Source organism: Dipteris shenzhenensis, chromosome 13 (genome assembly GCF_047967505.1).
Source record: "Dipteris shenzhenensis isolate YYH24624 ecotype China chromosome 13, Dip_SZ_1.0, whole genome shotgun sequence".
NCBI lineage: Eukaryota > Viridiplantae > Streptophyta > Polypodiopsida > Gleicheniales > Dipteridaceae > Dipteris > Dipteris shenzhenensis.
Genome location: NC_141608.1, coordinates 2,269,452 through 2,276,551, shown reverse-complemented (window position 1 = coordinate 2,276,551; position 7,100 = coordinate 2,269,452).

Below are 7,100 nucleotides of genomic sequence, written 5' to 3'. Positions count from 1 at the left end.
AGCTAGAAGATTCTATGTCTATGGTTTAACATAGATGGTTTTTATCAACAATGGAATCCATTGAATTCGCGCTAACTAATTGTAGGAATTATGCCAAGAAGTCAACTAGTCTTGTAATTAGTTTGTTTATGGCTGGTATGCCTACATATAAAAGTTCTTTTTTATTGATAGTATGCTCTAGATCTTTCACAAGGCAACACATCAAATGAGAGGACCTAGAAATGACTTCTTGGCTTCTCTAAACTAAGATGGAACTAGTTGGTCCTCATCTCAAGAGTAAGGTATTTAAAGCCAAGAAGCCAATTATTCTTGTAATTATATTGTTGGTTTTCAGTTATGAGTCCCACTACTTGGCTTATTCCTCCACAACTAGCTCTTTCTCCACAAAACACACCTATATTTAAAAATGTTTGTTTTTGCAATAGTTGTTTATCCCTCTTTTGTATGTATACATGTAATTTTGAATTTGAATGTCCCCTCCATACATGTACATCCCACAATCATATTATATAAGTATTTTTACAACCAGACCCTCCTATCCATAAATGGCCTATAATTCGCCCAAAATTTGAAATCCCCTTCAATCAATGAACCTACTTTTTTACATGTTATACAAGGTGATCACCTTGAGAGTCTAAGATCCATGCTTTCTTGTAATAGTCATCTCAAATTCACCTTATGGACAATTTAAAACTTATGCAGTTCTACTATGATTTTGCCATAACTAGGGGGGTCTAATTAATCAACCTCGTGTTTTGATTTGATTCCAATGGATCTAAATCATTGTACATTGATAATCACATCATGCCTAAAACATCAATATAAGATTGGATCAATCCCTTTATTTAAAATTTTTACTTTAGATAAGTGTGCTTAAATGATTATGGGACAATAGTAGATAATTGTAAGAACTAGCCCCATTGAACTATCTACAATGTTTTAGATAATTGTAGCCAAGGCTGAAGGGCAACAAAAGCAACAACTATTTTCCCTCATGCATTCCAACACATCAAATTAGAAGAATTGGACCCATTGAACTATCAATAGGAACTGTTATAGATACTATAGGAGTTGTACCAAGACCCATTGTAGGCAAAGAAACAACACCTATTTGCCCTCACGCATTTCAACACAATATATTTTACAAGAACTTTTAGACTATCTATGCAATAGTAGATGGAAAATAAAGTACGTTTCAAAAAAATTGAAAGAAAAATGCCACTTCAAATAACGGTTTCAATGCATATGTATACATTAGATTGGTGATTTAGATTTGATCAAGGAATGTGCAAATATATATTAATATAAATGTCATTATAACATGTAGACTATTCATGAGAATGCTCAAAGCATTCTACAATGGCCAATAATAAGTTATGAGCCTCCTACAAAACCTCATGCCTCCATTTTATGCCATTGATGCAGTAATGCAACATGTAGAGCAACATCTCTAGAAAATGGTATGGCATTTCTCATCATCAATGAAACTATGAATGGCATTATGCCAATTCAAGCAGAGAGGTTTACATGCTATCTCTTGGCTTTGAGACCAATGCCAAAATGAACCTTCTCGAGTTCACATCTTGTTGACATGCACCCTGCCAAGCCTTTCAAACTATTCATCCATAGGGTACAATTTTTTCAATGAAATGTTGGAAGGAAGATGCTTGTTAACTTATCATTCTATCAATCCCCCAATTGCATCTTTGTATTCACTCCTAGCAAATGCAACTAGGTGGACGCAAGTCACCTGAACACATGAATTCCCTCGAAGGTTAGAATTTTCACACAAGTCAATTGAATTCCCTAAAAGGCTAGAATTATCACACACACATATCAAAAATGGTTTGAGATGTGACAATGTAATGCGTACCTACATCATAGGTGGTTCCCCTTTGGCTATCTCTAGAGGTCGATTGCATTACAAAGTATACGTTGAATAATATTAAAACCAAAGGTTTCCACAAGCTCTTGTCGCAAGGTGTAGATACATACAAAACAACCATCATTAGGCAATAGTACACAACATCAAAGGGGAAATATGAAGATATTACATGAGTACATCTTTTGGTTTTGCCTTACACTTTCCCCCAATTGCAAACTCAAGCCATACAATCCCTTATGATGGCTCTTTGCTTTGATGGGGTGCTTTTGGACATGTGTCCTAGGAGATCATTGAGTGAATTATGCTTGCACAAAAGGCTTCAATTATATATACTACTAAAACTTACAATAGCAATATGACAAGCAAGTATTTTTTCATTTAGGATGTAGCTTAATATGAGACAAGCTTGCATAATTGTTTGGGATGTTACACCCACCCTTTGTAGGGACAATATGTTATGGTTTCTAGCACTTTCTTAATGTTACCTCCTTGCATAGCTATAGCTTACCAGACAATAACCATGCCAAATATAGTGGCTGAGGCAATGGGAGACCTCTCTAGAGCACCAAATGAGTGTGAGGCTGATAGCAAACATGGCAGGCTTAGATCCCTCTAGCATCACTACTCAATGGGTTACACCCAAAGCTCTGCTTCATCACCATGATAGATACCATTGAGGAGATGTTTCAGTCTCCGAATGTCTGTTAGGAGATGATCCAAAAAGAGGATCCAATGAAGAAATGTTTTGGTCAACAAAAAGGACCATGACCTTTTCTTTGCTTGATTTGCACACCTATTTCATCTTCGTTGTTGGCAATTTTACAAATCATGAGTAAGTCAAATTCAAAGTTCAATATTGCACTTCACAAATCATAGCAAAAGCATCATAGTCAATATCTCACCTTGAATACTAGATATTTCAAGATTGGTAATGGCCATGAAAACCAAGAGCACTTGCCTCGAGAACCTTAGGCATTTTCAAGTGCCTTAAAAAGCATATTCTCCACCTACACACGACCCTCCCATTCCACTATGAATGTGGTCATTTCTACCTCTCCTAGCCATTGGATTTCATATATATTCTCTCCCAAGGTAGCGGGACTGTACCCATATGAACTGAGCCTATAAAAGCAACCGTTTAGAGCCCAAATTAGGAGCCATCATAAACAAATACTCCTTCATGTATGAAAAAACGAATTGCTACCTCATCAAAAGTAGATGGATTTGTACAAATGAGAAGGCATACTTAGTCTATCAGGAGAGATGGTAAAATAGAGTTCCCATTGCTCATTCTTTAAAAGGTTCACTATTTCACATAGAACACTAATGTGGATGGACTAATTCTCAAAGTGGCCTATACAATGAATAAAACCAAAATCACATCTCTAATCCAAATGGGGCAATGATGATATTATTTAACTTTACACAAATATGGGATGAATGAGAAAAAAATCATATTTTTAGCTTCTCAAATGCATTCCATGAATGCTGTCCATTGGTTCTTACCATCCACAATATGTGACATTTTCCAAATAGGATAGGCTGTCTATAGCAGTTTGGCCTTAAATATTCAATTTCCCTCTTGCCAAGTTGGACTCTAAGATTGTGTTATGGCCTTTGTCACTAGCACGTTCAGAGAGTGGTTCTTATAATTTGAGGTGATTATAATCATGCCATATAACTATAACTTGAGGTGAATTTAGTCAGGCCATATAACTATACTATATGATTCAATAAAATGCTTGAGCTTGTCAAATTGTTTGATACATATCTTATGTTTATTCATCTATATCATGATTTTTCATGTTAGCATAGCTTACATGCATCCACAAAGAGAGAGAGAGAGAGAGAGAGAGAGAGAGAGAGAGAGAGAGAGAGAGAGAGAGAGAGAAGTAGAAGTAGAATTTATTAACATCCATGGGGGGCCAAAAATGACCCATGGGACCATCTCAATACAATGTAAATAAAGTCTCCTAAAAAAGAGGGGTCAGCATGTGTAGAAGTCAACAAGATTATCCGCTTCCACTTTAGTTGCAGTTCTTTTGAGAGTGGTCAAAGGAGAATTAAAAGTTTTCCATATCGTCCTAGCTTTGAGCAACATCTCTGAAGTGGAGGTGATTTTTCGTAGTGCATAAATGTCATGATTAAGTCTTTCCGACTCAATCAAATATTTTTTCTCGTTCTTGAAAATACAAATGCATGCAAAATAGTAGTGAAATTGAGGCACACTCGCGAAGGTTTGATAAGTAATTTCTCCTTTCTTGTATGCATCTCTAGAGCGCTCATTACAAGCATAGGCATAGTGCTGACCATCTATTGCCTCAAATGTACAATGAGCTAAGAAATTTTCTTGGCATCCCTTATATGTCGTTTTGGATCATTCACTGAGGTGAGATTGTATTATCATCTTCTCTCCAAGTACATTTGGCACAAGAAGAGGGCAAGGAATGTCCCAAGGTCTTGCATCACCAAGATCATCCTCATATCCCAAGGCAAGTCGATAAATTGAGCATCCATTTCCTACTCAAATTTTATGCATTAGTTGAAGGAGGGTTGTGCCAATGGGCAAACCCACTACAAGCCAGAAGCATAGCTCTACGATAAAAACTAGTTAGGCAAGTAATTATTTGGTTGGTTCCCCTAAATTAAAATCTGAGCAACCATTCACTTCCAAGCCTCCTCTTACCCCTAAAATTTAGCCCAAATTTTGTTGAGCTTTGATGGGCAAGTCCAACACTTCATTGCAGCACCCTTGCCTAAGCTCGAGCCTACCATTGTGTAGTGCCAACAACCCAACATGAATCCACTTGGTCCAAGAGTTCTACTTAGTGATGCCCTAGTGATTTCTTCAAGTGTGAGCATGGCATCAATTTGTTTGCCTCACCTCCACATATAGATAAATGAAGCATTGGTCTAGCTCCACCATCGAAGGTTGAGATGGCACCACAAGATGCACCTGTTATTACTCCACCTTTTGAGTCTACCAACTAGGGAGACATGAAGACTATTAATGATGCACCAGCCGAAGACCCAACGATTTACTAATCTTCTCCTTTTCCAGGTGGGCATATTTGATAGCCCAATACAAGAGGTATTGACCATGGAACCCTCCAAAGCCATAAATGTCCTACATCATATTGCCAATAACTACATTTCTCATGCACTTCAATAATATCCGAGCCCAGCGTTGCGAATGCAAGATCAAGCTCAAACTCAAACTCAGCAAGGTCACCAACTGCTCACCAGCATTCACTTGAAATGTATAATTCTTACACCCCACCTATCATATTCGATGATAATCGAAGTTGTAGATAGCATGGTTGTTGCAAATCTCAGAAGAAGCAAATCAAGAAACTTGAAGCAGCTTATCCACCCACCGTTTCTTGATGTCATTTCTCTAGCCCAAGAGCATGATTCGTTGAGAGCCTAGCTCAACACTTTCCAAGCCAAATGGGCAGACAAGTCAAAGATGCTCATCGAGCTACAGATGTGGCTGACCAAACCCCTTTATGCCACAAATGAGCACCCTTAGGAAGCTACCTCGCTGCAACTATAGCACGTTTGCAAGACATGTAAGAAAACAATACGTCTGTGCTCAACAGATAATAGGATCTCATATGCAATAGAGAAAAGCAGATAGTATGGAGAATCAAGAATTTGATTACTATAAAACAGATACAATAGATGGTGTTGCCTCCTGTGTGAGAAGCTTCAATGGCATGCTGGAAACAATAGAGAACGGAGGTTGGATGCTAAGGAATCAGGGTTGCTATAGCCAATAATGATGATGGGCTTCACGGGCTTGCTCTTATATAGCCACCAGTCGTAGTCGGTTAGACCCAATTGGGAGACTGACCTAGTTGGCCCAAAACGGCTGACTGGAGGTCGGTCCTGAAATAGGCCACCGACCACACGTTAGAATTGTGGCATAGAATAGAGCAACTATCCTACGATCACCGTTCGCCCCAGAGCCATCCGGGATCATCTGGGGCTCCAAACGAGCCCCGCAACCCGAGAGTGGGCTGCCCCGAGAAACGCTCTGTCTACCCTCAGTGTGGTCAGTCATGGCATGGCATGTCAAAACCAGGACTTCTTTCGGCACTCATTCTGCCTGTGCCCTGCCTTGTTGCAATAGAAGCACTTGATCTTCTTCTTTCTCTTTTTATCATCAAAAGAAGATGGGTTACCAGAGTCCTTACCCTTACCTTTCTTTGATCTAGCCGAGAAAGCCGAATCTTCTCCAGTCCTCGTCTTTTGACGCATCTCCTCCTCCAGAAGCATCGCGCTGAAAACCTCAAAGTTGAGGGGTGGATTTTTGTTTTGCGTATTCAGCACTGTAACAAGACCATCGTACTTTGGTGGGAGAATTTGTATGCACCTTCGTGCTAGATTCTCGCTGATGATGGTGATGCCAATCGCAATCATCTGATCGCACAGATTCTTCACCTTCGTGATGAATTTCTCTGCCGTTTCAGACTCAAATAGTTTCTCGTTCGCGAGTTGAGTCTCCAGATTCTGAATCCGTGTCTGATTCGTGGACTCGTATTGATTTTTCAAGACCGTCCATTCCTCCGCTGTGGTGACATGTTGAATTATCGCCATGATAGAATCACTTACACTGCAGACAATAGAACACAGTGCATCTGCATTTCTTCTTGTCCATGCGAGAATCTAATCTGCAGTTGGTACTATCTGTTGTCCTACATTGGTTGGATTCGGTCTCGCAACTGGCTTCATGTCCACCCCAATAACAGTATCCCAAAGCTTGTATGTGCTTAGGATGGTCTTCATCTTGAACTTCTAGAGTGGATAGTTAGTGCCATCCAACTTTTCACTTTCGCCAAATGGTGGGAGTCGCAGTCTTGCGGGCTCGGCCATCTCTCACAATCTGCTCGCAAACAGAAAAACATCACCAAATCTTCTTACTAGAGCCCAAGCTTTGATGCCATGTAAGAAAACAATACAACATCTGTGCTCAACAGATAACAGGATCTCGTATGCAAGAGAGAAAAGCAGATAGTATGGAGAATCAAAAATTTGATTACTATAAAACTGATACAATAGATGGCGCCGCCTCCCAACCGTGCACTCCTATGTGAGAAGCTTCGATGGCATGCTGGAAATAGTAGAGGACGGAGGCTAGATGCTAAGAAATCATGGTTGCTATAGCCAGTGATGATGATGGGCTTCACGAGCTTGCTCTTATATAGCCACT